Source organism: Eschrichtius robustus, chromosome 8, assembly GCF_028021215.1.
Source record: "Eschrichtius robustus isolate mEscRob2 chromosome 8, mEscRob2.pri, whole genome shotgun sequence".
Taxonomy (NCBI): domain Eukaryota; kingdom Metazoa; phylum Chordata; class Mammalia; order Artiodactyla; family Eschrichtiidae; genus Eschrichtius; species Eschrichtius robustus.
In genome coordinates, this window is record NC_090831.1 from 7,756,342 (window position 1) to 7,771,444 (window position 15,103).

Genomic DNA, 15,103 nt, shown 5'->3' on the forward strand with positions numbered 1-15,103 from the left:
CCCTGCCTGTGTCAGGTTTCATCAGGTCTCATCACCTGACTGCTCCCTTGGAGCCCCTGTCAAGCATCTGCACGTACCTCTGAGCACTGGTCCAGTGCCTGGTCCATCCACCACACTGCCTTCCATCAGAGGGGTTCCCAGTAGCTCTTGATTTTTTTTCTTAGACCTCTCGAATCTACTTTTTTTCAAAATGGAGGTATACCTGATATACAATATTATATAAGTTACAGGTGTACAACATAGTGATTCACAATTTTGAAAGGTTATATTCCATTTATAGTTATTATAGAATATTGGTTATATTCCCTGTGTTGTACAATATATCCTGTAGCTTATTTATTATATACATAATAGTTTGTACCTCTTAATTCCCTACCCCTATCTGGCCCCTCCTCAGTTGCACTTGATCTTGGTGGAACTCCTGTGGCGTTCCGAGTTCTCGTGGTTGTTAAGTGCTGCCTCTGTGGCCCCTGCTGCCAAGGCCCTGCAGACCCTTGCATAGCCACCTTCCAGAAAGCATACACAGCTTCCCTCCCATGGAAACATTACCCTTCCTGAAGTTCCCTTCCTTCCCTCAACTCTCCAGGGCTTCTCGGTGAGGCTGACCTGCATCGGTGAACTCATTCCTGATGCCTTTAGTTCTCACCTGGAGCTTCAGTCCCTTGCTTGGGTCCCTGGAGGAGGACACAACTGGGCCCCCAGACCTGCAAAGGCGGGGGCCTTGGCCGGCAGGAAACAGGGTCTCAGCCATGCTTCCATCAGGGCAAAACTCTCTCCAGGGTTTGGTAGCCTATGGAACCGTGTCTTTTGGCTGGAAAATGATGTTGCAGCCCTCTCTTCTATCTGCACTTCCATCCCTGGTCCCTACTGGTTAAAAAAAAAAAAAACGGAAAAAACCACACGCACACAGAAGCATTGACGTAAGCTGTATTTGTCTTTGGAGATCCCTGCTGTCCTGGAATGGACCCTCCACAGTGGCCTTCTGTCAGGGGCCTTGACCCCCCTGTAATGTCTGAGTGAGGATGTGGACAAATGATTCCAAGTGTCCTGTCGTCACTGTGGAGAGCCACTCCTCTGCTTCCGGCTCTGTGGCCCTGGCGGGGTGATGGGGGTCCCGCTGCCCCATCAGCATTTCGTGGGGCGCTATTTCAAGGACAGAGAAGTTGGGAGGGGTGACGGCAGACAGCGGGGCAGCCTGCCGGAGCCTCTCCTATGCCATTTTATTTAATCCACACAAGAACCTGTGACCCATTTTAGAGATAAAGGCGGCAGTTCCCAAGAGAAATCAAAAGCTAGACATTGGTGAGGGGTCCTGGTAGCCTTTCAGGGTTGTGTACTGTTGGTGATCATCGGTGAAGCTGAGTGAGTTGTCGTGTGTTCGAGATCACGCAGGACAGAGACCGTGGAAACGGGACTCAAGTCTGGGCCTGTTTGACCCCAGTGCTATCTGGTGCAAACCTCATAACTTCCAGCTGAAAACCTGCTGATCCCTGGGCCAGGGTGAGGCCTGCAGACAAATCCCCTCTAGGCAGTTTGAACAGAAAAGATGTATTTCTAGGGCACTGGGTGGCGAGCTTCCGGACAGATGTGACTGTCTACCCCAGTGGGCTTGACCATCTCCGGGCGCTGCCCTCGGGGCCCCGGCTGCACGGTGAGCCCTGTGCTTGGGGCCCAGGACATGGAGTTGAGCTGCGTTGGGCAGCCCCACTTGCGTCGGGTGACAGGACAGGGCAGCGAGCGCTGTTCTGTGTAAAGTCACCTTACTGACTCTATATTGGTGGTTCATTAACATCGAACTCCTGGCCGGCAGCATGTAACTGATGCCTGAGCAGAGCTGATCTACGCCCGTGTTTCCTCCATAAGGCACCTCGTGGCCTCCGGCTCTGAGGAACATTGCTTCAGCACTTTGCTGGGGGGCCACTTTACATAGAAAAAGCACCAACAAAGTGCACGGAAATGCAACAAGTGTGGCATGAAATAGGCCTGGAGAAGGCCGCTTTATGGTGTGAGAGCTGGAAGGAGAAGGCAGGGGTCCCTTTGTTCCACCACAGCTACGAGCCTGTGTGTGGGACCCTGGAAACTTCTGCCACTCTGTGCATGTCAGTGAGTGACCACGCAAATGCTGTGTATATTGATTTGAGGGTTACAAGTAAGGAATTCTTAGTGAGCAGGTGAATTTTCAGATATGGAATCATGGATGATGGGGGTTGGCGGTACTTACTGTTTCTGTTCCTTTTGTCCCTCCCACGGGGCTAAGTCCTCTGCGCCCGGGGACCACAACCGGCCTGTTCCAGGGAGGTCTAAGAGTCACAGCTCTGCCCCAGCTGCCTGGGTTTGGTTTCCTGCCTCTCTGCCTGTGCTGTGTGGCCTCGGACAAGTTCCTGTGTCCTTTCCTCCGCTGCACAGTGGGAATAGTGTAGCTCCAGAGCTGCTGAGAGGATGCAGTGAAATGATCCGCATGAGGCGCTGAGCACATCCTTCAGACGACGGGGTCCTATAAACAGTCTTATCCCTTCCTCTGAAGCCCGGAGGTTGATAGAGACCCTGGTCTAACAGGAGGTCGGTGAAGGTGTGTGGCACCCTGAGACGTGGGCGAAGCACGTGTCTGTCTCTTCCTGCGCTGTCAGGTGACAGCACAGCATGGCGACACCAAGTGGGGCCTTGCTCTCGGCTCTGGTGACTTTTCTGTTCCACCCAGAAACGTTTCTGTTCCCGTCTCTCACCTTGGTGCTGACGCTGCTCAACGATGAATGTCGCTGCTGCTACAACTTTGTGTGGCACAGGGCGCGTTGCGCCAGCAGGCTGTGGTGGCGGGGGGGGGGTGCCCACCGCACCGCACGGGTCCCTGGATGCGGGGTGCCACGCCCAGAGGCAGTGTTGACCCCCCGCTGGAGGCCGGGGGTGATGCAGGACCACAGCGAGCCAGCAAAGCAAGTGCCCACAGCCCTGCTCCTCTCTCCCACGAGGCCTGCGGCTCTGGCGCTGCTCTCCCGCTCTTTCTCTCTCGCTCGACGAGGCACATCCTTGTCTGAAATGGCCTGTTTTAATTAGATCGGCCTAGAGATAACCCCAGCGCATACGTTTTCCCTTTTTCACGCGTCTCATATTTCCTTAGGGGCTGCCGTGTTTCTGATGCTGTGATGAGCTCAGGGAGAGAAAATAAGCAGACCTCACGGGGAAGACATACGTGTGTGTGTATTTGTGTATGTATGTGTGCATGTGTGTGTGTAGTGTGTACATATGCGTGTGTGTATGTATATATGTATGTGCATGTATATGTGTGTATATGTGTATGTGTCTGTGTGTATTTAGTATACGTGGTGTGTATGTGTGTTTATATGTACATGTGTGTATGTGTGTGCACGTGTGTGTATGTGTACCTATCTCTCTGTCTACCTCAGCAGTGGCCAGAAGATGCCCTGTGTGCCATGGGAGGACTAGGTACCAGGAATTAGGGAAGATGGAAGAGAAGCAGCTACTCAGCCTGTGTATTCGAGGGAGATGCAGGAAGAAGATGGCTCTTGCAGGCAGGGGTGCAGGAAGGGGGCGTGGGAGAGCCCGGCGTTCACCTGCCTCATTGCAGGCATGCTGCAGGAAGCGGCAGGCGCTGGGTGAAGGGAGGTGTCGGGGCCCGGACAGGAGGGCAGCAGTGAAGAGGCTTCTGGAGGCCCTGGACTCGGGTGTGGCTCTGGGTGGGCAGTAGGCAGTTTCCTATTTAGGAGGTAGATGACTAAGACTCTCCGCCAGATTCAACTCAGGGGTTGGGGCAGGGAAGCTTCCAGAACAGCCCACGGTTGGGCATGAAGCCTTGCTGTGCCCCCCTTTCCTCTGTTCCTGGCTTTAACCAATGAATGAGTTTCTGGCCACCGGTAAAACTCGTGGATCCAAGGTTGCATAGACGAGGGCCACCGTCCCCCAGGTTTGGGCTCTGCTACTTCAAGTTGCTACCTTATAAACACCCTGTAGTTCAGACTCGGCCTCCCAGGTGACCACAGTTGTCCCAGAGCTTCGTGGGGGCTGGTTGCAGGAGAGGGAGACTTAGATTTCTCACCACCTTCACAATAAGACGCAGTCCTCTCAGTCTCCCATGCAGGACACTCAGCAGAGCCTGAGGCAGTTGGCCTGCTGGTGAGGACAAGTTGGGTCAAGAAGCGGCTGGCCACGGGTGTGTGCAGAGTTAGAAGTGCCAGAGCCAGTTGTGACATTTCGGTGTTGCCATTTTGAAAATGGATTTGAAAGCGTTTCTTCCCAGAAATTGTGGTTGGGTGTTGAGATTTGGAAAAGCAAAGCAAGCTTCGGCGACTTAGCAGAAGGAGGGTCCACTGGAATCTGGCAGATCAGACCTTAGGTCCTGGATCTGCCCTGTGTCCAAGGCCAGGCTCCCCGCTAGCAGAATGGGAATGCTGTTGGCTGAGCTTCCAGAACTTAGGGGCTGCCTCCTCAGTGTACACGTGTGTATGTGTGTGTGTGTACACGTGTGTGTGTGTGTCATCGGTGTCTGGCCACGGCCACCACTCACTGAATGCCTCCACTCTCTGTATCCAGACTGAGAAGAATTTGCTTAGATCCTGCGCCCAGCCAGACTTTTCCAAGCGTTGCTTGCTTTGACGGTTCAGAGCAGAGTAACGGCGTTAACCCAGCCCACGCTGTGTCAAATGCTGATGGCATTTGCCAGTTTGGATGGATGAGGTGGGCCTCTTGCTCAGACCTCAGCAAGCACCCTCCTTGTGCTCTCTTGATTTACAGCCTCCGACCCCCTGGCCTTGCCAGGTCCCCTTCCAGGTGTGAACCCCTGACCCAGAGTTAATCCTCCCTTGATAAGGGATTTCAGGCAGCAGTTGGGATGGAGGGCAGTGGCTTCATCTTATCTGAAATACAAGAGTCTCACCATCTGTGCTAAGAACCGTAAAGTCCTTCGGGTGTTAGCTTTTTGAAATGGATTGGATCCTGTCAGAAGAGTTAAGTGCGATGTCAGAAGCTGTTAATGAGTCCTGACCGGCCCTGAGCTGCCATCTCAGAATCCATTGCTTTTCTAGCCCAAGTGGTGTCAGAGAAATCGACTCAGAATTCATGTCGTCCTGGACGAGTTTGCATGAATTAGCCCGTGTCAGTCTCCCAGGGATGGCTGGAAGCATTAAGTAGCATTACCCTAGGACAGACAGTGAACAGAGGCACTGAGAGTTGGCTTGATTTCACGGGGGTCCTTGGCCCCCAACTTGCCCCCATCCCTCGGGCTGTGGGACCCACCGCAGGAGTGAGCGTGTCCTGTGCTCTGGGGCAGGGTTCTGAAAGGCAGGTGGCTGTTGACCTGCCCGCAGCTCCAGTATCTCCCTAGACTCCGGCCAAGTGCATGTTTATCCTGCTCTCACTTTCCTCCTGCCTTTGATGACCGGCGTCGGCATTGCTCCTGCCCTTTGATGCTGCAGGCACCCAGGGATCCGCGCCCGTGCCCTGCATCCCGTCTCTGGAGCACCCTTTCACTGGCGCCCTGCCTTGGGGACCAGCAGCTGATGAGTTCTGACTGCCGGTGGGTTCTCTGAGAGATGAAACTAGAAGTGGGCCCGACCCCCTGGCTTCCCTAAAACCCCAAGTCACACAACTTCTGCACGAGCGTGAACTCAGAGAGTGTGTACATGTGACGTGGTGAGGGGTTTGTTTCCTGTCCCCTTCTTTAAAAGCTCTTGCAGACCCACTTTTACCAAGTTGCATCTCAGTCGAGCCCCTCCCGGCTTGCCCTTCCACCTCCCTCCCAGCCTGGACAGTGGCACGTTGGCTGCGTGAATTAAGCTCAGATCAAACCTGGTGAATTTCCTTCTGTGTCCTCCGTGGGGAGAACTTCCTCAGTAACGGGCAGGATTGCAGTCTTCCCTGCAGAGCCTGCAGGTGCATTTCTGCCAAGGCAGGGCTCAGGCATTTTGGCAATGTCACCAATACGGGAATGACTCCAGACTCGAAGTTATTTGACAACCAGAACCAAAAGCCTGAGAGAGAAAGGGGCTGAGATGCAGGTGCTTGTGAGTGTCCCCCTCCCCAACACATGCACGCATCCCCTCCTCCTTCCGTCTCTTGCCTGACGTGGTTGCAGTGTCACCCTGCCTCCCGTCTCTTCAGACTTTATACCAAATGTAGGGGGTGGGCTTTCAGATCCCACGTATGTGACTTTATCACACGCTCCCTTTGGAAAGGGCTGCAAGTTGGAGCGGACCCAGGGGTCCTCAAGAGGGAAAAGTTCCCCATGAATGAAGGGAAAAGGGAGGTGTTTTGTAAGAAGGGGCAGCTGGGAAAATCCTTTATTTTGTCTCTGTAGAGACAGTTATCATTTGCCTATTCCTTTTAAAAAAATGGGTCTCTGCCATTTACTGTGATGCTCTCTTGGTGATGGTATCGATGGTGGCAATGAGGGTGTTCCTGGGGTCAGACTCTATGTCCTGTAGCTCTAGGAGTCCAAGCAGGTACTTCAGGAGGGGCTGGAGGGAAAGCATGGGCTTCCAGAGGGAAAGGAGTTTTGGAAGGAGTGGGGCGGGGGCAGAGGTACCTCTCCCGGCCTCGTGGTGGTCAGCTGTCCCTCTGGGGCCTGGGGCCGGGTCTGGCCAGGCAACTGTCACCACTTTCTAATTGCAGAACATTTCTGTTAGCCCCGAATGAAACCCTGTGCCCACTGGCAGTCACTCCCCAGCCCTCCCCTTCCAGCCCCAGGTGACCTCGTCTTCCTTCTCTATGAATTTCCCTCGTCTGGACATTTCACACAAGTGGAATCATGCAGTGTGTTGCTTTTTGTGACAGGTGTCTTTCACTTTGCCCGATGATTTGAGGGTTCATTCATTTTGTTTCGGTACTTCACTCCTTTTTTATGGCCGAATAATGTTCCAAAGTGTGGCTAGACCACATTGTGTTGATTCATTCATCAGCAGGTGGGCATTAGGGTTATTTCCACCTTTTGGCTATTGTGATTAATGCTGCTATGAACCTTCTTATACATGTTTTGACCTTGGGCTGTTCCTATACTGCCAATCTTTTCTACTACTTCGTGAAATTTCCACTTCTTTTAGTCCCAGTTGGTTGTCCTTTTCTGGATATTCCTTCTGTCTTTATGGGTCTCACACCAGGAATCACACCGAACGTTCTGCAGGTCTCCTGTCCCACTTTGCCAACTACTCCCAGGAACATTCGGGAACCCACCAAGTCTTTTTCTGTATCAGTTATGTAACCCCATGCACAAAATTCCACCTCTGTAGCTTTGAAAGGTTTGAGGCCTTTCAAAACACTGAGCCACAGAGCTCCCTTTTGGCCACACATCAGCAGAGTGTCACAAGACCGTGTTGTTTCAGGAGAGGTTGACACTAACAGCCTGAATGGGCTCTGTGTGATGGAAACCCACAGGTGGGAACAGAGGGCCCATGACAGTGTTTGGGCGCGAGTACTCAAGAGGCCGTCAGCAGCACAACTGCCAAGATCTGAAGGTCATGCTGGTGCCGGTTGCCATGCATTCATGGAGGCTGTCGTGGTTCATTTGTGAAGCTGCCGTCAACATGGGGAAAACCCACCCTGCGCCCCACGCGGTGGAAAATGAGCCCCACGAAAGGCCGGGCTTGTTTTGACACACAACTAGTCATGCAGCTTCGTTCTGTTAGAAATGGAGAAAAGAGACCACTGGCCGGGGTACAGCTGTTTCTGTCTCTTCCTCATTGTTGGTACCTTATTCTGTGGGTTTTTTCACACGGTTGTCAGCTTTGGGATGCAGAGGTCTGATTTTAAGACTCTCTCCTGTAGAAGGCTAGGACCTCCCCCCACTCTGGACATGACCTTGGCTACAGCACGGCCAGGCCCCATTTGTCTCAGTCCTCAAACCAGGTCTTTCAGATTTCAGCACCTGCATCTCAGCCCCTTTCAGATTTCCGTTTCTAATGTCTTTTCTTTTGATGTGAATTCTTTGACGAAAAGTATTGTGTGATCAGTTAGTCACTTCCTTGATTGCAGTGACAGTGTTATTTGCAGAGTGGGCACAATGATGTCAGTTCCCTCGACAGGAACGGGGGTTGGTCAGGGCCCTTTGCCGAACACCAAACTGAATAGACCTTCTTGCACAAGCAGTGCATTGTGTTCCGCAATAAAAGAGACGCTTTCTCCTGAGCGCAAACGTAACCTGTGCCTTGATGGCCGTTTGGGGGGGTTTGTTGGAGAAATCTGTGTCTGGGACCTGCTGGCTATGTCCCGTCTCCCCACCTCAGGCTGATTGGGTGGTGACGTTTGTGAAGGTTCCAGTTGTGCTGTGGGATCCTGAAGGCATCAGAACGGCTTTGCTTGTTTGCTCTGGTGTCTTAGGTTCATTTGAGACTCGGAGCGTCTGGCTGTGCTGTGACCAATATGAGATCAAAGCACAGGGGTAAACCGTTCGCTGAAGCCCACCTAAGTTGCACATAAAGAGGCCTGAGGTGCAGAGGCGCTGCTGGGCAGCACGTGGAGGTCTGGGTGTGCAAGGAATCCCTGAAAGATAGGCGGTGTGCAGTTAACACTGACAGTGAACTTGGCCACATCGAGCTTGAAAGAGAGACACAGCCCCAGGAGATGGAGGGTGTAAAGGCAAAGACTTCCTGGCAGATACGCCGGAGAAAGCAAACGGTGCTGAAACTGGTTTGTAAACCCAAGCAGCTTGGTGCTGGCTCCACCCGTCGGCTTGTCAGCTGGGGAGGCTTGGAAGGGAACACTGGTCCGCCGAGTGGCTCTTGAATAGAAGCCTTTTCCCCGCCTCCTCAGCCTCCAGGGTTCAAATTTCACTAAACCTGATTGCAGGAAACCCCACCCTCGTGTTTACATTGCACTGGCCTTTTTGGGTGGAACCAAAGTCCTTTTCTTAGCTAACAAGATCTTCTACCTTCTGCAGTACCTGGAGAGGGAGGCTGGGTCCTTGCGGGGGGACACATGCCCCCATCCCGGAATGCTGCGTTCTGGGGTTGAAGGCTTTCTTCAGGGTCCAACAGATGTGGGCTGAACAAGCTGCAGGGCTGTCTGGAAGGAAGGTGAGCAGGGAGCATGTGTGTGTGTGTGTGTGCGTGTGTGTGTGTGTGTGTGTGCACGGCTTCTGCTAGGCTGCAAAGACCCTCAGTTGAGACCAGAGAGTTGCCAGCCAGGAAAAGTACCAGAGGGATAGGATGACACGCCCGGGAGGGGAGAGGGTGTTCGTTGGTAAGTAACAAGCTGAACAGCAATTTTAACCTGGCAAAAGGGAAAGCCAGGCAGGCCTCCGGGAAGACTGTTTGTTTGCCGTTTAGAGGGGTCTTAGCTGCTTCTGCCCTTGGAGATTCAGTGATGGTTTGAAGTGGGGTTTACGTGCAGAAGCTCGTGGCCGGCTCTGTGGCTGGCTGGCCCAGGTGGCCTCTGAGTGGGCCGCAGGACCTCCTGTTGTCACTGGAGTGCCTGGAAGGGAACCGGCTGCCAAGATAAGTGCCCTCGACAGGATGGCCCGAGCTGGGGTGTTGGTTGGACAGGAGAGAGGCCCCCTTAGGAGTGGTCCTGCCAGCATCGTGTTTGTGTGGGTTGTCTGGGGTATGGTCACTGTGGCCGGGACATGCCTGCTGCCTCCCCCCCTGTGAAGCCCAACGCTCCTTTATCGCAGCATTCCGGGCCTCGCCCAGGGGACCGCCAGGAGTGCTTGGAATCGGTGTGGCTCCAGCTTCCCAGGTGCTGGGCCCTGACATTGGCGCGTCCCTTCCTGGAGAGCCATGTGCCTTTCTGGCTGGAACGCCCCCCTCCTGCTCTCACTGTTTTTTTCCAAGAATTTACAGCCTGCCTTGGTTTTAGAAAACATTTACACAGAGCTCGACTCGGCTCCGAAGGGAGCGATTTCCATCTGTCCCCCTGGCAGGCCAGGTGCCACCTCCCCGCCTGGCATTCAGTGGGGTAGTTTTGGGTTCGGGGGGTTCGGGCAGGCGTTTGCTCGCAAGGTATGAGGATGGCACATGCAGAGAAACTCCGTGCTATGTGGAGTTATTTCTGGAACGCGGCCTGAGGAGGGGCTTGGGCCAGGCTCTCACACCCCTGGGGTTCCTAGCAGCTAATCACCATCTTCTGCCTTTTGTTTAGGGGAAAAGGGCACATTTCACCTCACCTGTGACATATCAGTCACCCGTCTGTGCTGTTGTAGACTAAAGGTAATATTCTCAAAGGCCCCAGTGTGGCCATCCTTTCTTAGCTCTCGATATTTTTGGAATAGGAACTAATTCAGTACAAACACAGGGGAGTCTTTAATTAGCACAGAGGCAGAACCCTATTGCAATAAAATAAAAGCAAGCCTCATTTCCTGAGAGGTTATAAATGCTGCAATTATAAATGTCCAAGTGGAAAAAGAGAGAGAGATCTCGGCGTGAGTGACTTGGTGAGACGACAAGGACTCCGCCGAGAGGGACACTGGCCAAGCCTGGGTGTTTCTCCTGATTGTGAAGGTCCTGCAGCCTCTACAGGCCCCCGAGGGAAGAGGCATGCCTGGGACACTTCCAAAGCCACCTGCAGCTCTCTACCTGGCCAGAGGATGTAGAGGGTCACTGACCCCGCTCAGCCCAGCCTCCTGCTCTGGGCCCATCCCCCTTCCAGCTGCCTTGCTCTGTGGCGGTGCTCCCCATGCCTCAGAGACTGGAACCCCAGGTGCCCCCTCTGCTTGCACACCACCCAGCGGGCACTGAGATGCTCGCTTGCTTCTCAACATCTTGCAGTACTGGGCTGGTGCTCCAGGGCCCATTCTCAAAATTGAAAGCTGGGCAGTTTGTCGCTGGTTCCACAGCTGGTCAGTCAGAGCCGATGCAGCAGGTCTGGGAGAAACGGTCTCTAACCACTAGGGTGAGGGCCCCGAGATGTGCAGAGGCAAGGAAGGCCCCTGGGTGTGCTTTGGAAGATCCGCCCATGTGGCTGTCGTCCTGCCACTGAGCCCTGTGGAACGGGGCACAGTTCCCCCGACCGCGCGGGTTCAGCAGAGGCGAGTTTGTGGTGAGCCCACCGAGACGATGTGGAGGCCCTCGGCGTCACTCAGCTAGCTTACTGCTACCGCTTTTCTCCTCGTGGTTATCGGTCCCAGAGGAAGCTGAGAAGCTGGGCAGATCACGTGGCTCGAACAATGTTATACAGCCGGTGAGAGCTGGAGGTGGGCTGCTTGGCCGGCCGGAGGGCCGCGCTGTGCAGTTTGGGTTATAGAACCTTCAGGTAGGTTTTGTAAAATTCCATCTTTTACTTTTGATCTCTATTAAAAAGCAATTCTTCAACATAATTCCGAAGTGTAAAGTCAGTCAGGCTGAGTTAAGAATACTCATGAACGGGACAGCACGAGGCATTCTTATCATTCCCCAGGCCCTGGGCTGGAGGGAACACAGACAGGAGCCCTGAATCACCAGGACACGTGTGGGGATGTGCAGGGTCAGTGTTCACCCAGCGCCCCCCTGTGCTTTTCCCTTTGTGTTTGGTCTCACCGAATCTCCATGGTGATCCTGGGGCAGACCTCATCAAACACCTGTTGCCCGGCAACTTCTCCAATAAGGGAAGTGAAGCACAGAGAGGTTGAGTGACTCACGCAAGGTCACACAGCCGCGGGGAGGATTGTTAATTAGGATTCACACCCAGGTGCATTATGCCAGAAAGTCCAGAAGGGGACTGAGGATGTGCACATAAATCGCTCCAGTGAAAAAGTTAAAACAAGCTCTGTGCCACAAGGGGGGCACGAAGGGACCCTGACAACTATCCCGAAGGGGAGAGAGCTCTCACCATCTCAGGGAGTCTAGGAGGAGGAAGGAAGGTTCTGGAAGAGAGGGGGAAAGTGGAGGAATTCAAGGCAGCGGGGGCGGGAGCAGAGAGAAAAGGAGATGAGGAGAGGAGGGCGGGGGGTGGGGAGGAGGGGGGAGGCGGACACAGTGCGTGGGGGTGGCCCATTGCATTGTGAGCCTCATTTCGGTCTTGATTTCATGACCTTTTTAAAAATCGAGATGTAATTTATTGGGTTGGCCAGGAAGTTTGTTTGGGTTTTTTGTAGCCTGGAGAAACCCGAACAAAGTTTTTGGCCAACCCAGTACATACATAAAGTTCACTCTGTTTACTGTGCATCTAGGGGTTTGACTTCCTATTCTGCAGCTCCCACCACAGCTAAAAGGAAGAACACGTCTGTCACCCAAATCATCCCTGGTGCCCCTTTTGTAGCCGCCTCCCCGCCGCGAGCCCAGTGTCCGCCCCCGATCTCTTCCCCCAGGATGTCAGTGGAAGCCTTTGGAGTCTGGCTGCTCGCTCAGTGCTTTGGGTGTAGTTGCAGATGATGGCATCACTTGTCCTTCTTTCTTCTCAGACACTTTTCCCGGGAAGCCCGCGGCTGGTAGACTCATGGCGTCTGGTAGACTCATGGCGTCTGGTATTGGGACATTTTGATGGGGTGAGTTGGTTTAGCTGAGTGGCCTCGAGTAGTGAGTGAGCCGATTGGAGGGGCGAGCTGGAGATGGTCCACGTGGGGCTGGCCGCAGGAGGCGGGAGTGACCCACTGCCCAGCAGTCTACGCCCAGAGGCGCAGCCTGTCTCCTGCTGAGTCAGGGTGGGCGGGGAGCCTTCCCTTTATCAGGGCTCCCAAGGGGCTGTGGGTGAGGTAGGCGGGGATCAAGTGGTGTACCCGGGAGCAGCTCATTAACTGTAAGGACAGAACGCACAGCCTGCCACGGCTCCTGCTGCCGTAGCCTAGGAAACAGACATAACACTGCCATCATCAACCCGGCAGCCTCAAAACACAGGATCCTGTCCCGACAGCACACCATTTCGGGAGTTAGGGATGAAAACGGAGTGCTGAAGTAGTTTCTAAGGAGTGTTTGTGTGTGTGTGTGTGTGTGTGTGTGTGAGAGAGAGAGAGAGGGAGAGGGAGAGGGAGAGGGAGTTAAAAAGAAAACATTTAGGGAAATTCCTTTCCGAAATTAAATTGTTAATTTCACATTAAAGTGGTTTGTCAGGTTTAGAATTCCAGTGTTTTAAAAAAACAGAAAACATGGATTTGGGAGTAGGGCAGAGGTAGGTTTGAATTCCAGATGATCTATTCAGTAGCCTGTTATTATCTTAAATATTAGCATAACCTCTCTGAGCCTCTGTTTTCTCATCTGTAAGATGGGCTTGTCGATTACTGCCTCACAGGATTGCTTTGGGAATTAAGTGAGGTCCATCCCTGGGGCATGACAGTGTCCCGGCGCATAGGAGGTGCTTAAACAGAGCCTTTGTCTTTAGAGTGTCAGCCCCATTGCAGGAGACGGCTGTTCCCTGCATTCTCTCTTTCTCTGACGATAGAAATAACGATTCCTTGCAGCCTCACCTGAGAGCAGCTGTTCCTGGATGCATCCCTTCTTGCAATCCTGCTCTCTCTTTCTGCCTCTGCTAACCCGTCAGATGCTGTGAAATGTGCCTGCCGCCCTCCGTTTCTTGATCCTCTCCCTGTTCCCCAGGCTGGTTCATCCCAGCATGTAGTCGGGACTCTGCTGAGTATTCCATTTCAATCTCCATAAACAACCAGCTAGCAGCCAGTGGCAAGTGCTTAGTAAACTCGTGGGACTGTTCCTGGAGAGGAGTTTTCTGTTTTTCTCCGTTGAAGACTTGCAGGGAGGATTCTGTTAGCTCTTTTGAAATGAAAAGTTGCTTTTCAAGCAAACCTTTCACAAAAGTAAAAACATAAGATTCATAGAGTCAGTAAATAGAAGAAAGAAAGATTTCAGCGAGCTTAACGAAGCCCTCAGGTTTGCTCTTTTGTTTGAAATGGATTTTTTGTGTTGGCAGCAGGGCCAGGGGACAGCTGAACTTATTACAGATCAGTTCTACACCTTCTTGGTAGCCGAGTGGTTGGTGTTCGGATGGCGGTGGAGTTGAGATGCTGCCTTCCCTTTGGCTGATTCTTCACACACCTGTGAGCACATACCTGTGAGCACAGGTGGGCATTGGTTAATCTGCGTTCAGCCAGGATGAGAAGGAATGTTTTCGTTTTTTTTGTTTTTTACGTCTTCCTGATTTTCTTTACTTACTTTTGAAATATTTTGGGGGTGTCTCTTTTCCTTCTTGTGAGATAGCCCCCTTTCAAAAGTCGAGTGGGAATGGGCAGGGAACTGGCACACGGTAGCAGAGCAGGGGCGGCTAGTGTGTGCTGCAGCTTCGCGCCTTAAAGGAGGCAAGAATGTCCACTGGCTCTTTTCTTTCTTCTGGTTCTTTTCCAGATGGGAACCTCCCCGGTGTGTCATTCAGCGGAAGCGATCAGAACCGTAGTTAACGTTTGTTTGATTTTTAACTAGGCCCCGGATGCAGGGAAATCATTACCAGAAAACTCACAGGCCTCCTTTTGGAAGGGGCCCTGGGTTCTGGTTGGTGGGGCAGGGATGGCGGGAAGGGACAGGACACAGAGCAAGTGGTCTATCCTGCACTGGGACAGGCAAAGGCTCTTGTCCTGCATCTGCAGTGGAAAAGCTGGGGGTCCTGGGCGGGTCACATCTCTATCTGGAGATTGGGGGTCTTCATTTGCAGAATGAGGATTCATTCAATTCCCCCAAACTCCCCTTGAGCTGGAAGCACAAAGTTAAAATGTGTCATTGAAATCTACAAAAGGATGCAAGGGGCGGATGAAGTGAATGCCTCCACCTTCCAGACTTCTTCTGCTGGCCCCGCTCTCACCCCAGCTTTGACAGCACTCTGAGCTCCGAGATGGAGCCGAGCTTCACAACCCCAAGCTTCCTTCACCCCAGGGGACCCACCTCCTTTCCCCTGGGAGCCCTTGGTGGTGGCAGTGGGACCCCAGCCCCAGCCGTGCCAGGGATCACAGAAGGGAGTTTGGCTATATCGCTTCTCTGAAAATTACTTTCTGCGTCACTTTTCCAAATCTGAATTAAAAGGGGCACTCTACCATCAATTAAGTCAGGGTGTCCTTAAAGACTGACCAAAGTTTTGGGGGGCTTCATACACCAAGGCTGGAGCTTGTGTCTCATTTTCCATGGAGGGTTTGGCAGTCAGTCAGTCGTGCAGTGACCCCCTCCCCCAAGCCCCCTAGATAACTTTTGTCCCTGGTTGTGATTCTGTTTTCATTGCTCTCACCCTGCAGTTTTCACATGGGGTCTCAGAAAAC

General features: G+C 53.0%; 1 protein-coding gene across 5 annotated transcripts in view; it reads left to right on the top strand.

Moving 5' to 3' along the window:
* Positions 1 to 15,103, top strand: part of TNS3 (tensin 3) — a 235,248-nt gene that overhangs the window by 139,853 nt on the left and 80,292 nt on the right. The window lies entirely within an intron of this gene.